Raw genomic sequence first — 20,747 nt, 5'->3', positions numbered from 1 at the left:
GGGTACCTGGAGCAGAGGTACGGTGGTACTCCACAGTTGTTCACTGAAAGGGCCCATAAATTGAGTGGTTGCCGTGAGAAATATTGCTGATTTCTGAAAAATAAATTTGAGGACTGTTGCCCCATAAAACGTGTTCTATCCAGGACCAAGGTTTAGGCTCGACCTCTTTAATCGTAGATATCGGGAAGTGACGCTTCGCTTTCCACTGCTGAGTCTCCTCTGCTCCTAATCATGTTGGCACAGTCTGGAACTCTGCTCCCTACAGAGAGGAACTGGCAGAGTGGAGGAGGAGATCCGGAGCTTTTGGTCATTGTCCTGGCCGCTCAGGCACAAATCCAGGGGACTGACCCCGTGGCAATCTGATCTGGTGCAAAAACAAATGATGACCTGAGGTCCGTTGTGCTGTTATCAGACTTACAAAGGGGAGCGGATACCTAAAAGGAGCCCTCAGTGAAGCACTGTCCCCAGCTGCACGGCCCCTGAGACAGTTCATGATGCCCCGGCCAATGAGGAACTAGAGTACATGGCTGGTCATCCAGAGGGTCCACTCAGGACTCCACTCAGGAGGGCGCAGGATTCCAGGGCAACGTTAATCTCACTGTTAGACTAGCTGGAACATATAACAGAGCTATCTCTGCATTATTATTCACTTCAAGATACTCAAAGATTCCCGGCCATGTGCCAGGCATTGAGGTATGATTGACATGTAACATTGTATTAGTTACCGGTGTACAATATAATGACTCCATATTTGTATATATTGTGAAATGATGACCACAATAAGTCTATTTAACATCTATCACCACACATAGTTACAAAAAATTTTTCTTATGATGAGAACTTTAAGATCTACTCTCTTAGCAACTTTCAAATATACAATACAGAATTATTAACTACTGTCACCATGCTGTACCTTCCATCCCCAGGACTTATTTATTTATAACTGGAAGTTTGATGTTTGTGCCTTTGACCACCCACTCATTTTGCTCACCCCCAACTCTCCACCTCTGACAACCACCAATCTGTTCTCTGTATCTATGAGTTCAGCTTTATTTTTTTTTTGAGTCCACGTATAAGTGACATCATAAGGTATTTGTCTTTGTCTGATTTATTTCACTTAGCATAATGCCCTCAAGGTCCATTCATATTGTTGCAAATGGCAAGATTTCCTTCTTTTTTATGGCTGAATGATATTCCATTATATTAATATTTTATATATATATATATACACACACACACATATATACCATGTTTTCTTCATCCATTCATCTGTTGACGGACACTTAGGTTAAGTTTCCATATTTTAGTTATTGTAAATAATGCTGCAATGAACATGGGGGTGCAGATATCTTTTCAAATTAATGTTTTCCTCTTCTTTGTATAAATACCAAGAAGTGAAATTGATAGGTCATATGGTAGTTATATTTTTAATTTTTTGAGAAAGCTCCATACTGTTTTCCATAGTGGCTGCACCAATTTACCTTCCCATCAACAGTTTTCGAGGGTTCCCTTTTCTCCACATCTTGCCAACATTTCATATTACTTGTCTTTTTGATGATAACCATTCTGACAGGTGTGAGCTGATATCTCCTTGTGGTTTTGATTTTTCATCCACTCATTTTTTTTTTCGTCAGAAGCAGACCCAGAGGGGGCCTGATCTATAATTATTTTTTCTTCTTTTTCCATTCAAATACTCAATGGCCTTCTATTTAAGCATATGTTCTAGTCACTTTCTTAATTTTCATGTGAAAACATCAATTTTGTCTGACATTTTGATTCATATAAAAGTAAATAGAGTTCTTATTTGCAAAAGAGAATTTGGGCATACTGATTATTGCCAGATAAAATAATCATAGTTCTCTGTTGGTTGTTATTAAAAGGCACTGGAAATTCCAGAAGGATATGGGGTCATTTTAATCGTCTAGAGATTATGTCATATTCTGGATAAAGAAGATTAGAAAACTACACACTTGGGCAATAACATGTGAATCTATCTTTACTAAGTTACACTTGATATTATTTGTTTGCCTGCACTGATGCATGAGAAACAGCCTGTAGTTCATTGACAGCTGAATGGAAAATAAAATGTGGTATATTAATACACCAAAATAGCTTTTGCACAGCAGTGCAAATGAATGGACTACAAAACACTCAGCAATATGGATACATATCAAAAACATAATGTTGAAGAGATAAAGCAAAGAATGTGATGTGCGGAAGGTACATGGGAACCACAGTCTCTGACTCATGAGGTCTTCAGATGCTCAGAACCAGAGGAATTCAGAGAAAAAGATAAGGAAACTGAAACACAGCAGGGATAGGTGGTTTGTCCACTATCACAAAAACCGTATGGCTGACAGTGTCTTGGTGCTCCAGCTGGCTGTCAGGCCTGTGTCTCTGAGGTGGGAGAGCCGAGTTCAGGACATTGGTCTACCAGAGACCTCCCGGCTCCAAATAATATCAAATGGCGAAAGCTCTCCCAGAGATCTCCATCTCAACGTTAAGACCCAGCACCACTCAAAAAGGAGCAAGCTACAGTGCTGGACACCCTATGCCAAACAACTAGCAAGACAGGAACACAACCCCACCCATTAGCAGAGAGGCTGCCTAAAATCATAATAAGGTCACAGACATGCCAAAACACACCACCAGACGCGGTCCTACCCACCAGAAAGACAAGATCCAGCCTAATCCACCAGAACATAGGCACCAGTCCCCTCCACCAGGAAGCCTACACAACCCACTGAACCAACCTTAGCCACGGCGGCAGACACGAAAAAACAATGAAAATGACGAACCTGCAGCCTGCAAAAAGGAGATCCCAAACACAGTAAGTTAAGCAAAATGAGAAGACAGAGAAACACACAGCAGATGAAGAAGCAAGTTAAAACCCACCAGGCCAAACAAATGAAGAGGAAATAGGCAGTCTACCTGAAAAAGAATTCAGAGTAATGATAGTAAAGATGATCCAAAATCTTGGAAGTAGAATGGAGAAAATACAAGAAACATTTGACAAGGACCTAGAAGAACTAAAGAGAAAACAAACAATGATGAACAACACAATAAATGCAATTAAAAATTCTCTAGAAGGGATCAATAGCAGAATAACTGAAGCAGAAGAACAGATAAGTGACCTAGAAGATAAAATAGTGGAAATAACTACTGCAGAGCAGAATAAAGAAAAAAGAATGAAAAGAATTGAGGACAGTCTCAGAGACCTCTGGGACAATGTTAAATGCACCAACATTCGAATTATAAGGGTCCCAGAATAAGAAGAGAAAAAGAAAGGGACTGAGAGAATATTTGAAGAGATTATAGTTGAAAACTTCCTTCATATGGGAAAGGAAATAGTCAATCAAGTCCAGGAAGCACAGAGAGTCTCATACAGGATAAATCCAAGGAGAAACACGCCAAGACACACATTGATCAAACTATCAAAAGTTAAATACAAAGAAAAAATATTAAAAGCAGCAAGGGAAAACTAACAAATGACATACAAGGGAATCCCCATAAGGTTAACAGCTCATCTTTCAGCAGAAACTCTGCAAACCAGAAGGAAGTGGCAGGACATATTTAAAGTGATGAAAGGGAAAAACCTACAACCAAGATTACCCAGCAAGGATCTCATTCAGATTCAACGGAGAAATTAAAACCTTTACAGACAAGCAAAAGCTAAGAGAATTCAGCACCACCAAACCAGCTTTACAACAAATGCTAAAGGGACTTCTCTAGGCAGGAAAAACAAGAGAAGGAAAAGACCTACAATAACAAATGCAAAACAATTAAGAAAATGGTAATAGGAACATACATATCGATAACTACCTCAAATGTAAATGGATTAAATGCTCCAACCAAAAGACATAAACTGGCTGAATGGATACGAAAACAAGATCCATATATATGCTGTCTACAGGAGACCCACTTCAGACCCAGGGACACATACAGACAGAAAGTGAGGGGATGGAAAAAGATATTCCATGCAAATGGAAATCAAAAGAAAGCTGGAGTAGCAATTCTCACATCAGACAAAATAGACTTTAAAATAAAGATTATTACAAGAGAAAAAGAAGGACACTGCATAATGATCAAGGGATCAATCCAAGAAGAAGATATAACAATTGTAAATATTTAAGCACCCAGCATAGGAGCACCTCAATACATAAGGCAAACGCTAACAGCCATAAAAGGGGAAATTGACAGTAACACAATCACAGTAGGGGACTTTAACACCCCACTTTCACCAATGGACAGATCATCCAAAATGAAAATAAATAAGGACACACAAGCTTTAAATGACACATTAAACAAGATGGACTTAATTGATATTTACAGGACATTCCATCCAAAAAAAAACAGAGTACACTTTCTTCTCACGTGCTCACGGAACACTCTCCAGGATAGATCATATCTTGGGTCACAAATCAAGCTTTGGTAAATTTAAGAAAATTGAAATTGTATCAAGTACCTTTTCCAACCACAATGCTATGAGACTAGATATCAATTACAGGAAAAAATCTGTAAAAAATACAAACACATGGAGGCCAAACAATACACTACTAAATAACCAAGAGATCACTGAAGAAATAAGAACGGAAATCAAAAATATCTAGAAACAAATGACAATGAAAACACGACGACCCAAAACCTACGGGATGCAGCAAAAGCAGTTATAAGAGGGAAGTTTATAGCAATACAATCATACCTTAAGAAACAAGAAACATCACAAATAAACAACCTAACCTTACACCTAAAGCAATTAGAGAAAGAAGAAGAAAAAAACCCCAAAGTTAGCAAAAGGAAAGAAATCATAAAGATCAGATCAGAAATAAATGAAAAAGAAATGAAGGAAATAATAGCAAAGATCAATAAAACTAAAAGCTGGGCTTCCCTGGTGGCACAGTGGTTGAGAATCTGCCTGCTAATGCAGGGGACACGGGTTCGAGCCCTGGTCTGGGAAGATCCCACATGCCACGGAGCAGCTGGGCCCGTGAGCCGCAACTACTGAGCCTGCGCGTCTGGAGCCTGTGCCCCGCAACGGGAGGGGCCGCGATAGTGAAAGGCCCGCGCACCGCGATGAAGAGCTGTCCCCACACCGCGATGAAGAGTGGCCCCCACTTGCCGCAACTAGAGAAAGCCCTCGCACAAACCGAAGACCCAGCACAGCCAAAAATAAATAAATAAATAAAAATAAAAAAGTAGCTATAAAAAAAATTAAAAAAAAAAAAACAAAAAAACTAAAAGCTGGTTCTTTGAGAAGATAAACAAAATTGATAAACCATTAGCCAGACTCATCAAAAAAAAAGGGAGAAGACTCAAATCAATAGAATTAGAAATGAAAAAGGAGAAGTAACAACCGACACTGCAGAAATACAAAGGATCATGAGAGATTACTACAAGCAACTCTATGCCAATAAAATGGACAACCTGGAAGAAATGGACAAATTCTTAGAAAAGCACAACCTTCTGAGACTGAACCAGGAAGAAAAAGAAAATATAAACAGACCAATCACAAGCACTGAAATTGAGTCTGTGATTAAAAATCTTCCAACAAACAAAAGCCCAGGACCAGATGGCTTCACAGGCGAATTCTATCAAACATTTAGAGAAGAGCTAACACCTATCCTTCTCAAACTCTTCCAAAATATAGCAGAGGGAGGAACACACCCAAATTCATTCTACGAGTCCACCATCACCCTGATACCAAAACCAGACAAAGACGTCACAAAGAAATAAAACTACAGGCCAATATCACTGATGAACGTAGATGCCAAAATCCTCAACAAAATACTAGCAAACAGAATCCAACAGCACATTAAAAGGATCATACACCATGATCAAGTGGGGTTTATCCCAGGAATGCAAGGATTCTTCAATATATGCAAATCAATCAATGTGATACACCATATTAACAAATTGAAGGAGAAAAACCATATGAGCATCTCAATAGATGCAGAGAAAGCTTTTGACAAAATTCAACACTCATTTATGATAAAAGCCCTCCAGAAAGTAGGCATAGAGGGAACTTACGCAACATAATAAAGACCATATATGACAAACCCACAGCCAACATCATTCTCAGTGGTGAAAAACTGAAAGCATTTCCTCTAGGATCAGGAACAAGACAAGGATGTCCACTCTCACCGCTATTATTCAACATAGTTTTGGAAGTTTTAGCCACAGTAATCAGAGCAGAAAAATTAATAAAAGGAATCCAAATTGGAAAAGAAGTAAACCTGTCACTGTTTGCAGATGACATGGTACTATACATGTCATGTATAGAGAATCCTAAAGATGCTACCAGAAAACTACTAGAGCTAATCAATGAATTTGGTAAAGTAGCAGGACACAAAATTAATGCACAGGAATCTCTTGCATTCCTATACACTAATGATGAAAAATCTGAAAGAGAAATTAAGGAAACACTCCCATTTACCACTGCAACAAAAAGAATAAAATACCTAGGAATAAACCTACCTAAGGAGACAAAAGATCTGTATGCAGAAAACTATAAGACACTGATGAAAGAAATTAAAGATGATACAAACAGATGGTGAGATATACCATGTTCTTGGATTGGAAGAATCAACATTGTGAAAAATGACTATATTACCCAAAGCAATCTACAGATTCAATGCAATCCCTATCAAACTACCAATGGCATTTTTCACAGAACTAGAACAAAAAATTTCACAATCTGTATGGAAACACAAAAGACCTTGAATAGCCAAGGCAATCTTGAGAAAGAAAAATGGAGGTGGAGGAATCAGGCACCTGGACTTCAGACTTTACTACAAAGCTACAGTAATCAAGACAGTATGGTATTGGCACAAACACAGAAATATAGATCAATGGAACAGGATAGAAAGCCCAGAGATAAACCCACATACGTATGGTCACCTTATTTTTGATAAAGGAGGCAGGAATATACAGTGGAGAAAAGACAGCCTCTTCAGTAAGTGGTGCTGGGAAAACTGGACGGCTACATGTAAAAGAATGAAATTAGAACACTCCCTAACACCATACACAAAAATAAACTCAAACTGGATTGAAGACCTAAATGTAAGGCCAGACACTATAAAACTCTTAGAGGAAAACATAGGCAGAACACTCTATGACATACATCACAGCAAGATCCTTTTTGACCCAGCTCCTAGAGAAATGGAAATAAAAACAAAAATAAACAAATGGGACCTAATGAAACTTAAAAGCTTTTTCACGGCAAGGGAAACCATAAACAAGACTAAAAGACAACCCTCAGAATGGGGGAAACTATTTGCAAATGAAGCAACTGACAAAGGATTAATCTGCAAAATATACAAGCAGCTCAATATCAAAAAAACAAACAACCCAATCCAAAAATGGGCAGGAGACCTAAATAGACATTTCTCCAAAGAAGATATACAGATTGCCAACCAGTACATGAAAGGATGCTCAACATCACTAATCATTAGAGAAATGCAAATCAAATCTGCAGTGATGTATCACCTCACATCAGTAAGAATGGCCATCATCAAAAAATCTACAAACAATAATTGCTGGAGAGGGTGTGGAGAAAAGGGAACCCTCTTGCACTGTTGGTGGGAACGTAAATTGATACAGCCACTATGGAGAACAGTATGGAAGTTCCTTAAAAAACTAAAAATCGAACTACCATATGACCCAGCAATCCCACTACTGGGCATATACCCTGAGAAAACCATAATTCAAAAAGAGTCATGTACCACAATGTTCATTGCAGCTCTATTTACAATAGCCAGGACATGGAAGCAACCTAAGTGTCCATTGACAGATGAATGGATAAAGAAGATGTGGCACATATATACAATGGAATATTACTCAGCCATAAAAAGAAACAAAATTGAGTTATTTGTAGTGAGGTGGATGGACTTAGAGTCTGTCATACAGAGTGAAGTAAGTCAGAAAGAGAAAAACAAATACTGTATGCTAACACATATATATAGAGTCTAAAAAAAATTGGTTCTGAAGAACCTAGGGGCAGGACAGGAATAAAGATGCAGATGTAGAGAATGGACTTGAGGACACAGGGAGGTGGAAGGGTAAGCTGGGACGAAGTGAGAGAGTGGCATGGACATATATACACTACCAAATGTAAAATTGATAGCTAGTGGGAAGCAGCTGCACAGCACAGGGAGATCAGCTTGGTGCTTTGTGACCACCTAGAGGGGTGGGATAGGGAGGGTGGGAGGGAGACATAGGAGGGAGGAGATATGGGGATACATGTATATGTATAGCTGATTCACTTTGTTATAAAGCAGAAACTAACACACTCTTGTAAAGCAATTATACTCAAATAAAGATGTTAAAAAAATAAAAATAAATAAATAAACAGTAAAAAAAATAAAATAAAATATACAGAATTAAAAAAAAGAGAGATAAAGCAATGAGCAGAAGAACACAAATACAACCCATTCCATTTAGATGAAGTTCAGAAACTCACAAAATAAATAACATGTTGTTTACAGATGTGTGTAATAGGAAAATATAAATCAAATCAAGCAAATAATAAGCACAAATTTTTAGCAAGTATAACAGGGCATGCTGTCAGAGCAGGGTAAGATGGTCTCAAAATTATTGGTAATGTTGCCATTTGATGTATAGAGAGATTCTATATTAGTATCTTCATGCCTTTCATATGTCATGTCTATATCTACATATATAAAATTTGTATGTATATTAACTTATTATACTAAACAAAAGGACGGAGATGGCTTCGCGAAATCTGCTCCCACGTCGACCATGGGGGTATGCTGGGGACACTGCTTTCAGAGAGCTTGTTGGAAATGGTCCTCACAGGTCTTAGAACCAGGAAAAGCTAGAGATCTGACTGAGCAACTGTTTTGTTTTAAACTTCTGAACTCTTGTAATGAAGCTCATTTCTTCTGTGTTCTAATCAAAAGGAAGTTCAGAATCCTACTATGTAAGGTCCATCTCGGTGAACTGATCAGGGTCGCATTCTGTGCCCTGTCCTGCTGACCTAACTCCCTGCGCACGTCTGCCTTCTCCCTCCCCCATCTCAGCAATTCTGATGTGTCTGACGCCCTCAAATATTCTGTCTTCTGGAAACAACCTCAGAGGGCTCCCCTTCCCCACTGCTCCTCCCCCTCCCCCTCCCTGTCCTCCTTGTCTTCAAGGGCGAATTGTGTCAGGTTCCTTTAGAAGCTCTAGGCTGACCAGGTGTGGCTGGGGGGTACCACCAGATTCTGCTGATCGCTGTGGGTGTGGCCTCAGCTGAGTTTAACTCAGATGAGATAAGCAATAAGCTTTCAGAGTTTCTCTAATGCCCACTGAACTGCTTTGTTGCTGGCATTTTAATTTTTGCTGTATTTTTCTAAAATACCAGTCTAGTTATGCCGTCTCTTTGTTTTTAATCCTGCAGAGTTCCGCCCCACCATGACCCATCCCCTCCGAGACTTAGCCGGGCCTTTCTCAGTGGATCAACCTCCTGCTACTTTTCCCATCTCATCTTGGGCACCTTCCTTCTTCCTGGCCTCAGAGTTGAGTGCCAGCAATAAAGCACGCAGTTCTGACCTCGCGGATGCCTCCCCACTGCCCCTGACAGCTCCACTCCCTCCCCTGGACACTCTACCCTGGGGCCTCCCCACCTCAGAGAAGGAAGTTACTCTCAGCCCTGCCCACCCCCAGGCCAGCAAAGCACCCCTATTCTAGCTTCATCGCTCATGTTAACACTTAGTTTACATTTCACCTCCCCAGACAAATCTTATTTTGTATTTCAAATAGCCAGGCCAGTTTAAGCACACACATCCACACTGAAAGAAGAAATGCATTACAATGTCCATATCTGCAGCATTTTAATTCTCTCAGTCCATTAGGGTAAATTCTGCCAAAATTGTAATAATGCAGTTTAAGCACTCTGAATTACTAGAAGCTCAGTGTACTCTTATTAGACTAATGTCACAATTACTTTCTGTCTAATGGATATCATCTGGCCTCTCACTTCTCTGAGCGACCTAAGAGTCAGCATGGGGCATTTGTGGTGCATTCTATTCAGAAAGAATAATTTTCAAAGCAGGGTAAAAGGCAGGAATGGCTCTGCTCCAGAAGGACAGAGGAATCATTCTGGAAGAGAGAGTCGTCCCAGAATTGGGCCCTAAGTTCCGTTTGCCCAGCCTGAGAGAAAGAGTGGATGACTTTGGGAGCTCCTGAAATGATCTGTGTGGTCTGCTGTCTGTGTGCTAGAGGCCCACAGAAAATGCCCGCAGAACTGCTGAGGTGTAAGAAATGTCAAGAAACCCCCCCGGCCGTATTAAATGAGTAAGAGTATGTGAAACCACTCACATGAGTTAGAAAGATACCTTCAGTCACAAAATCTTTCGCCATTAAAAATGGAAGCAGATGTGTTCCATAATATTTGTTCAAGTGATATGATTTAAATTTAAATTTTTGGATAATTTTGACATGGTGAGTAGTTTTATTATTACTGTCATTATGATTATGATTATGATTATTTGGGAGATGAATAGCCAACACAAATACAAGACTTACTGCATGCCAGGCACTGTTCAAATTGTTTTCAATATATTACCTCACTTTATCCTTGCAAGAACCCTCTGAGATAGGTACCATGTCTTGGATAAATCATCTGAGGCACACAGAGATTAAGTAAAGCCTGGTGAGGCAGGAAAAGAAACTAACATCTTGGCTTAAGGGTCTTTGCCTTCTCTATGGAAGGGCAGCCCTCAGGCAACAGTAGAAATAGTTGAGACTGGCAGCTTACTCCTGCCTTTAATTCCATGTGGCTAAAGCGGGATTGATGATCTGTCAGTCACCTGGTGAATCTGGTCTGATTTGTGCCTATGTGTCTGTACATGCATTATTTTGTTGGGGGAGGAAAAAATACCAAATTATTTATATTGACCATTAAAAAATACAAACAATAACAACAAATGACTCAGCTGTAGCCCTTTTACATTGTTAGAATTGAACTAAAATTTCTGCAGGCTCTGGGAAAATGGTCCTAGCCATGCACAGCCAGCCAGATTCTGTTCCAGAGATAAACGAACCTCCATAAGTATGTATGTAGGAAAACATTCGAACCAGAGTTTAATTTCCACGGAAGTGTAAATAATGTGGAAAGGCTACATCACGAAGGCCTTACTTGGTTCTGGTAACATTGAGGAGTTCTTTGAGAGGGGCATTCTATAATCTATAAACTATTACTCCCAGTTGTAACTGATAAACTATTATTCCCAATTGTGAGAACATAGGAAAACTTGACAACTTGAGTGGCTCCAATTTTCAATTTCATACAGTTGGATGAAATCCAGAAAATATAGAAATATTATTTTTCCTAAAGCTGAGATGGAAGACATTCCTACATAGACACAGTGAAAACATAATAAAAATATGGGATAATTTCAGTGTTAATCTATTCCTAGATATGAATGCTTTACAATAAAATATAACTATGGGTACAAATAGATCAATATAACTTTAGATGCCTTAAAATATAGATATGAGTTTACTTTTTTTCAGTCTTTTTTCTGTCATTGTATTTTTATAATTTTGTATTGAAGTATAGTTGATGTACAATATTATATAAGTTACAGGTGTACAATACAGTGATCACAAATTTTAAAGACTATACTCCATTTGTAGTTATTATAAAATATTTGCTAGATTCCCTGTGCTATACAATATATACTTGTAGCTAATTTTATATATAATAGTTTGTACCTTTTAATCACCTGCCCCTATATTGATATGAGTTTTCTACAGAGTGTCTGGGTATAGTGGAAACACAAAACAAAAATGAATGCCATGCTATAGTCCACGTAAATGGGTAAGAAAAAGTTAATGTCATATTATAATCTACATACATTGATGAGCTTATTGCTGAGGTAGATGTAAAAGTCTGTAAGTCACATACCTTTTAAGGACCTAGTGGGGTCGCCATATGCACTAAACCCATTAGGATGCTTAAGAAACAATAGTAGTAACTCCTACATCAGTAACTTGCCCCAGTGGCTGCCCAGTCGCCGTTCTGTTGTAATCAACATCACCAATTCTTTTTTTTTTTTTTTTAATTTATTTATTTATTTATTTATGGCTGTGTTGGGTCTTCGTTTCTGTGCGAGGGCTTTCTCTACTTGCGGCAAGTGGAGGCCACTCTTCATCGCGGTGTGCGGGCCTCTCACTATCACGGCCTCTCTTGTTGCAGAGCACAGGCTCCAGACGCGCAGGCACAGCAATTGTGGCTCATGGGCCTAGTTGCTCCGCGGCACGTGGGATCTTCCCAGACCAGGGCTCGAACCCGTGTCCCCTGCATTGGCAGGCAGACTCTCAACCACTGCGCCACCAGGGAAGCCCCACCAATTCTTTTAAGAGGTATGAAGCAGTAACAGTAAAACTGAGCCCGACTGCAGGAAGGCAGGTCCTACAAAGACAGCAGTGAGCCTCTGAGTGGATCTACTGCAAACAGCTTACCTCTGCCCTGTTGTCTTCAGCCCATTTGCTGAGGGCAGCTGTCTACAAAACCGGTTCCTGCTGCGAAGGGTCCATATAACTTCAGCCTGCCTTTGACAAGCATCTAACGAATAAGTGACTCGCTTCACTGGAATTAAAAACTATGATTCAGGACTTCCCTGGTGGCGCAGTGGTTAAGAATCCACCTGCCAATGCAGGGGACACGGGTTCGAGCCCTGGTCCGGGAAGATCCCACATGCCTCGGAGCAACTAAGCCCGTGCGCCACAACTACTGAGCCTGTGCTTTAGAGGCTGCGAGCCACAACTACTGAGCCCACGTGCCACAACTACTGAAGCCCATGCACCTAGAGCCCGTGCTCCGCAACAAGAGAAGCCACCGCAATGAAAAGCCTGCGCACCACAAAGAAGAGTAGCTCCCGCTCGCCGCAACTAGAGAAAGCCGGCGTGCAGCAACAAAGACCCCATGCAGACAAAAATAAAATAAATAAATTGATTAAAAAAAAACAAAAACAAAAAACTATGATTCAATAACTAAACAATCTCCAAAAAATGATTTGAAAAGTCAAAAAGCAGCTTGGTTAAAAAAAAAACTCCACAAGGACCTCCTGTATAGCACAGGGAACTCTGCTCAATATTCTGTAATAACCTAAATAGGAAAAGAATTTGAAAAAGAATAGATACATGTATAGGTATAACTGAATCACTTTGCTGTACACCTGAAACTAACACGACATTGTAAATGAACTACAGTCCAATTTAAAATAAAAATTAAAAAAAAAAAACTCCATATATTGTATGTACTGGAGGAAGGGGGTGGGAATTTAAACTTTAAACTTGGTTCTCCTCAGAGCTTAAAGGGTCACAACTCAGTCAATGTTATTTTCAAATCCCTCAGAGAAAATAACCTGACAAATAGCTTAATAGTACTCAGTAGGTGAGTGTATTTAGAGGGCTATAAACGTGTATTAATGGAGTTAATAAAAGTATGCATTTATTAAGAGATTTAATGAATAATCGGAAACTTAATTATTAATTTGAACAAATTTTTAAGTTCACTTTTACTGATGTATCTCATATTAGAAAAACTAACAGATTCAATTACGCATGTACACATTTTCATATGATAAAATTTTATTAAGTAGATAAAACATTCACAAAAGGAAAATCCATAAGAAGCGTAATGTCATGGGCAACTTTCAACTAAAAATCATAGATATTTAAGACAGGTTCAACTCATTAAAGTTTCATTCATTAGAATAAAAAATAATGCATTTAACTGTAAGTGCTGTAATTAATTCAACAAACTCAGTACAGAATTAGAGCAATTTTTACTGTTCTGGTCACATATTGCTGAAAACTTTTGACAAAATTTACCAATTGTTTTGTCATTCTATGCCTCAGTCAGGTCCTCTTAAACTTTTGGTCTTCATTCTCTTCAAAGACCATCAATTCTGATTCTTTTCAATAGGTCAAATTTAATCTCACAGCAGGAAGGTTTTTCAAGGGTCCACGTGGAAAAGCACTGTGTGGAACACACACTTCGATGAAACAAAGATGAATAAACCCAATCACTTCCCTCCAAGAGACTGCAATCTAGTCTGCAGAAATCAATAGTTCTAACGTAAAGTAGATTTGATGATTGTCCCTACGGGGATCTCACTCTTTGGCTAATGTATACCTTTATTTCTAAACAAATATTTTTGGACCTCGTCAAGGAATGATAAAATCTGGCTTTAGAAATTGTCTTTATAGTGATGAGAACTTGTTCAACATCTATTAAATGAATATTGTAGAGCCTGTAGCTAAGCCAGACGTTGTCCTTGGTACACAGATATGATGGGAACAAACTTGGTCCTTCCACGTGGGGTTGAGAGTATGATGGAATTGAAAGATGAGGGAACGGAACCAACATCACAACACTTCTCTGCCCCAAACCAAAAAACAATAGCCCAGCTTTCTGCTTGGGATCTCATGTGTGTATTTCACACAGAAGGGATCCGGTGCTGCAGAGGAGTGGTAAGTGGAATTCAAAAACATGTACCTTCAGCCATTCTCAAAACCTCCCTCCACTGTGTTCCCACAGCACGAAGGTCCCCTGCCAACCTCAAGTGTTCCTAGTTCACTTCAATGACTATCTGAAAACTATCTTCCTGTCTCCAAAACCAAGGGATCCATCTAGCCCGGGTCCTCTCTCACCACACTAAAGCAGAGGCATGCCTTCAGACAAGACATTTATTTTCTTTGGATTGAGGATGCTTTAGCACTTAGCTCCTTCAATTAAAGTGATGATTTATTAATACAACGGTATCAATAAACAGAAGCAGCTAAGAGTGAGCCCATATTAATCACATGGATTATCTCCTTTTGTCTTCACAATAACCCTGGGAGGGAGTTAACCCTATCCTCCTCATTTTAAGTTGGAAACTGGAGTTTGGATGGATTAAATCATGAGCCCTTGATTGCACTACTGCTACACGACAGAAATACCACCTCTGCCAGGGCAGCCTGTTTCCAGATCTCAGGATCTTGGCGTTATTCTCAATTAGATGCTGCAGCTAAAACCCTGGAAGGGTACGTGACACACAGAAGTGCTCAGGAAAGTCCTCTGATCCCACCCTCTTTGCACGAGGGGTGGCTGGGTATCATTCGGGACAAATTTGAGCCAGGGCAGGGGTATCTGAGGGACACCCCACCCCACCTTGGCCCCTGTCCCTGGCAGGCTGTGCTCACCCCACAGAAGGCAGGCATCTGCCCTATAGGGATATGAGAGCACGAAGGGTGGAGTTTCTCCCACAGGCCTTTCCATGGTCAGCTCTCCAGGACGGTCCTCTCTGTCAGGACAGGGCGTGAATATCTTCCTAACTGTCCCACTCACCTCTGCTCCTCTGTCTACAAGCCTTTCTGCTTTAGCCTCTATAGAGATTCACCTTCTCTCTTCCTCAGGCAGCCAGCCACTAACTTCAGAAAAAAAAAAATCTTTTTTTCCATCATACGATGCTTTATACTTTGATAAGCGGCTTTTTAAAAAAACGTAAACTAGACCCTAGGCTCTACAATAGTTGTTGGTGTCTAGAGAAGAAAGATCCCAGCAGAAAGAGTTTTACATTTTAGTGATGGACAGCAACCTATGACCTGTCCTTAAGCTGCATTCTCATCCACTTGGCCACTGGTAAAATAATTTCCGTCTCTTTCGTTTCATGAGATATGAATATTTAATCGAGTAAAAGCATTGAACAAGAAGGCACGATACTTGGGGTTTTGTCTTCATCCTGAAGACTTTGTCTAACCATAGGACACTACAATCTAAGCGTCCCCATCCTTCATTCATGAAATGGGAGTCAGAATACATTAACACCATCACAAAGTGATGGTGTGGGAAATGATTACTTTATGTGAAAGTTATGAAAATGTAAACACTATCACCACACTGTTATACATAAAGGTCTTCCTTCCCTTAGTTTCTGAGGAAATTGGCTGTATGGTCATTTTATTTTAATTAAAAATTCGTTCCCCAGACTTGTGGTTGCCAAGGGGGAGGGGGTTGGGGGAGGGACGGAGTGGAGGTTGTGGTTAGCAGATGTAGGCTATTACATAGAGAATGGATAAACAAACAACAGGTCCTAGCACAGAGAACTATATTCAATATCCTGTGATAAACCAGAATGGAAAAGAATATGAAAAAAGAATGTATGTATATGTATAACTGAATCATTTTGCTGTACAGCAGAAATTAATACAACATTGTAAATCAACTATACTTCAATAAAAAAAAAAAAAGAAAGAAAAATTAAAAAGTCTGGAAAGGGGAAAAAAAATTCATTCCCTTGTCCCCATTGCCTTAGCAGTTACTAAGCAAGTCCGCAGTAAGCTGAGGGTCTGGTGATAAGCGTCTGGGTTCTGTAGCCTGTGTGACTCTCCAGACGCACACCAGAAACCTGAGGCTGTCCCAATCACAATTCAGGTGAAATTGCAGATAAGAGCAAACAGGAGCCGTAATTTTTCATATTTGGAATTCCTTCTGCAGGTACATTAATTCAGGGCAGTATCATTAGGCCCCAATAAGAGCAAATTGCACTTCCTGACATGGAAGCGTGCAGACCTCAGTCACAAGAATGATAGGATTGCCGGTGTCCCTATTATTTCATGAATCCAAAGAAATGGCTCTTTTGTAGCCAAAGTAATTCTCCATATAAAAACCGTACATTGAAGGCATTTCGTTAATGTAATGCTCAGTGCTATTCAGAAAAGTTTGAGGTTTCACTAGAAAAGGAGGAATTCTCTTCTTTCCACCGTCCAGATCTGATGCCTTAATCACAGCCTCTTGTTTTCCATGTGTGTCCATGTTAGAGCTAAATCATGTTGGTGTAGACATAATAGAAGTATAATTGATTTAACTTCCCCAAAGAATACTGATCTCAAACAGAATGATCACTTTTGCAGTATAGAGCTGATCTTTCCAAATAAATGGAAGAAAATAAAGCTGTCCTCTCCTGTCACCAAAGCCCAGGAATAGCATTAAAATCAGCTCAGATTCCAGGTACAGAATACTATGAATACCCAATCTTCAAACTCTTATTTAGAATGCAAATAAAACCTCAATGGATACAATTTTAAATAGGAATTGCTTATATGTTTTGTTTGCATTTTATGGAAAAAAATTTTCCTTTTGTGGGGAGAGAGTTATTTCTATTGCACAAGTTCGAATACACCTGTCTTTTTGAAAACAGATTAAAATCTAATCTCCCCAGTGAAAAAATTGATGACCTGATTTGCACATTCTGCCATCTTTATGTTTGACTCACAAACTGTTACCATTCTCTTTCTTTGAATTCTGCCGCTGGAGTCTTCTGAGCTCCATCCAAAGTATGGAATTCCTAATGAATGTGCTGTTTACTTTCCGAGTGTGTTGGGACCTGTTTTCTGGAATCCTCTGTTAGTTGGCTTAGGTGTTTATTTGAATCAATGAAAGAAAACCAAATAATTGGCATATTAGTATTTTTCAAAACAGCTGAAATTAGAATCCTGATCTAGACAGTGGGGATTTATGGATCCTGTTTGGACAGCCTGTCTGGATGCCTTCATACAATTGGTTTAAGAAAAAAAACAACAAAAAACATTTGCCTCTTTTATCACATAAGTTTCAGCATTTTCTGAAGCCCTATTCTGCCCTGGCGTTCATTGTATTGAACGGTTACTGTGTTTTAGGCTTTGTGATAGAATATTCCATGTGTTGTTTCTAACACTGGATTATATCCACGTTTTACTTAAAGGAAACAGGCTTAGAGAAGTTATGTGTCACACCGAAGGTCACCCAGCATCTGAGGGGCTGCAGACCCAGGACTCAAACCACGTCTCAGTTCAAAGCCCTCATATATGACATCATATCATTTCCTGTCATTTCCATGGGAGCTAATTCCAGGGGGTATTAGGAGATGCTTTTTTTTTAAGTATCTATGATCAAGTAAACCTGAGAAACACTAACTACAACAACGCTTAGCAGACTTTTTCAATAGGAGGAATTCTTAAGCCCTCAAATCTGTTGAACCCTATTGCAAATTTCCAGGGAGGGACACAGGATGGAGTTTCCCAAACGTTTTTCCCCCGACAGAAGGGGTTAACTTTGAGCTCCAGGAGGACCTTCTTTGTGGAGACACAACGCCCTTGAAAGCTGGCCCCTAAATAGCACTGCAAGACGGTCACCACCTCACAGCCAAACCCCCGAGACTTGATTAATTTGACACCCGTTAATTCATGAATTTATTCACTTGGCTTTCAAACTTTCACTGGAAGGGGTCTGTTGAGTCTGGCCTGGTTTAAACTCTGGAGACCAGAGCTAGGAGACCAGGTCTCAGCCCCAAGTGGCAAGTCCAATGTTGTGGTGAGCTGGGGTTCTATGGGGGCAGCAGGTGGGATTAGGGGGCCCCCATCCCGAAACACACAGGGAGCACTGAGGAGGGAGACTGAGACCCTGCTAGGAGCAGAGAGCAGAGACCATGGGCACGGCAAAGCAGACCTTCCAGAAACTTCCACCTGGACATTGACCATGCGAAAGGCCACACGGGAAGCAGCCTGATTTTCTTTGCTTTGTCTTTTAAAGAGAGCCTGTAGTTTGTGTGCTCAGCCAAAAGCACTGGAATTAAACTGCTTTCTCCGGATGACATGTGAGGAGATGTGACATGAGTCTGCTGGGTCCTGAGGCCACCGTGGCCCCCTTCCTACATACACTTACCCTCTCCAGGCTTCTAGTAAATACGAGATCTGCCCCTTTAAAAACCTATATAAATTTACTCTTGGATTTTATGTAGAAACTAAAGAAACGGAAATAACCTTCGATGCCAGGTTTTGCAAACGTAAACTCTTCTTGATGGTACCATCTTGTTTCTTGACAACAGTCTTCAGGCTTGGATCATGTCTCTGAAGGGCTTATGGGTCTAACACTGAAGTCCTTCCATCTTTCCTCATTTCAGTTTCTATTCTGATTGTGATTTAAAAGGAATGGAAAACTAGTACATAAAAAGTACATGTCATTAAACCCAAGGCCAAAGGACTCAGTAGTAATAAAAGAAATAAATGGAGGACGGTGTGGGAAGCGTCCTGACGTCAGAGCCCTGTGAGGAGTGTCTGTCCTGTAACATTTTGCTGCAGCATAAACAGTGTCACCTCCAGCTGTGCCTATTAATTGTTTTAGAAGTTATTTCAAAATAGGTTTTTGTGAATGTTCACGAATTCATTCTTTAGTCAAAGTTGTAGGTCTTTATGCCATTGGAAGATCTGTGTCCGTAGCTCCTGAGTGGGCCCACTTCACGTGTTCGTGTGCAGAGCAGTCACCTGAGGGGTCAGAGAGCTGAGTGTCCAGCAGCAGCGTGTGTTTGTTTGCTGGGAACACACCAGTGCTCAAGCAGCACATTGCATGACATCACTCCCGCCTGCACCTCCTCCCCTGCCACCCATGTGCGCACACACACACACACACACACACACACTTGCACACAGACATGTAGACACATACACATAGATAGACGTATACACACAGAGACACACACACATGCACACACAGATACCTATACATATGTGCATAGACACACATATGCACACATATACACTCACATGCAGACACACACATGCATGCACACACATGCACACACAGAAAGAGATGCATACATGTGGGCACACACATGCACACAGACACACGAATATACATTACACACATATACACATGCACACACACATATACTCACATGCACACACAGATACATACTACACATACGTGCATAGACACACATATGCATGAATACACTCACATGCACACACTCACAGACACATGCATGCACACACACACATAGACACACGTATACTCACATGCACACACAGATACGTATACATATAGGCACATGTATACACACATGCACACACACACATAGACACATGCACACACAGACATGCAGATTTTTTTTCTGGGTGGGGGCAGAGGAAGTAGCCTCACCTGTCTTCTGTGTCCACTGCAACACTCCAGCCAAAGCCTATCCGGGCCCTCGTGCAGATGGGATGACCACCAGCCAAGGTCCCCGTGGCCAGCGTGTTGGAATAGCAGCGAGACATCCCTGGGCAAGAACAAGGAGCAGGGCATCAGGCATCAGATAAAGGTGCTCGCCAGCCCGGCCCCCTGAGGGCTCCTCTCACTGGGACTCATGGAAATCTGCCCCGGATTCTATGGGAGTCTGTCTGGGGTAAAAAAGCAAAGGCAAGTGAATTAGGAGGCTGTGACCTGACGCCTGACTGGGGCCACCCACACCCGGCTGGAGCTCTCCTCCCACCGGGAGAGAAGGCTGCGTCCCCCAGGGGGACACCGAGCTCCTCGTTTGCAAGAGGGGGGACAGTAGCTCCTGCCCACACCGCTTCCCAGGCCGGCGCCCCCGGTGCCCCGTGGAAAGTGTCCAGTGAACCCGGCTTCTCCGGTTCAGTCCCTGGCCGCCCCCCGCCAGCCTGCTCCCTTTGCCACCTCTCCTGTGACACCGTTTCTGTCCCATTGCTCTCCATCCACCGAGCCAGGATTGAGTGTATGTGTGCATGTTGGGGCGCGCAGGGGGCTGAGAGGGAGGCAACTCCCACCCAGCTTTGTTTTCCTAAGAAAAGACACTTCTTCTCTAAGAGGGAGAGGCGCGCACTTGCTCCTCCTGCAGACATGTCAGACCACGGCCAGTGTGAAAACAGCCTGCCTGTAAATGTCCTGCATTAGGCACGTGCTGCTGAGGGAGCCCCCTTTCTCCTCTTCCCTGTTATCA

At 41.0% G+C, this 20,747-nt stretch overlaps 1 long non-coding RNA gene across 1 annotated transcript in view; it reads right to left on the bottom strand.

The window, feature by feature from the left end:
• The window catches only part of LOC309625960, a 431,996-nt gene extending 411,637 nt beyond the window's left edge, over positions 1 to 20,359 (bottom strand). Inside the window, exons 1-2 of the long non-coding RNA XR_014242833.1 lie at positions 19,949 to 20,359; positions 12,796 to 19,293 (exon numbers count right to left, since the gene is read on the bottom strand). This is a non-coding gene — a long non-coding RNA (uncharacterized lncRNA). The remainder of the gene's footprint in view (positions 1 to 12,795; positions 19,294 to 19,948) is intronic.
• Positions 20,360 to 20,747: the final 388 nt, after the last annotated feature.

This window comes from Balaenoptera borealis (genome assembly GCF_965194805.1).
Source record: "Balaenoptera borealis genome assembly, chromosome: 3".
NCBI lineage: Eukaryota > Metazoa > Chordata > Mammalia > Artiodactyla > Balaenopteridae > Balaenoptera > Balaenoptera borealis.
The sequence above is the reverse complement of the archived record's forward strand: the minus strand, read 5'-3'. Positions and strand labels throughout refer to the sequence as shown.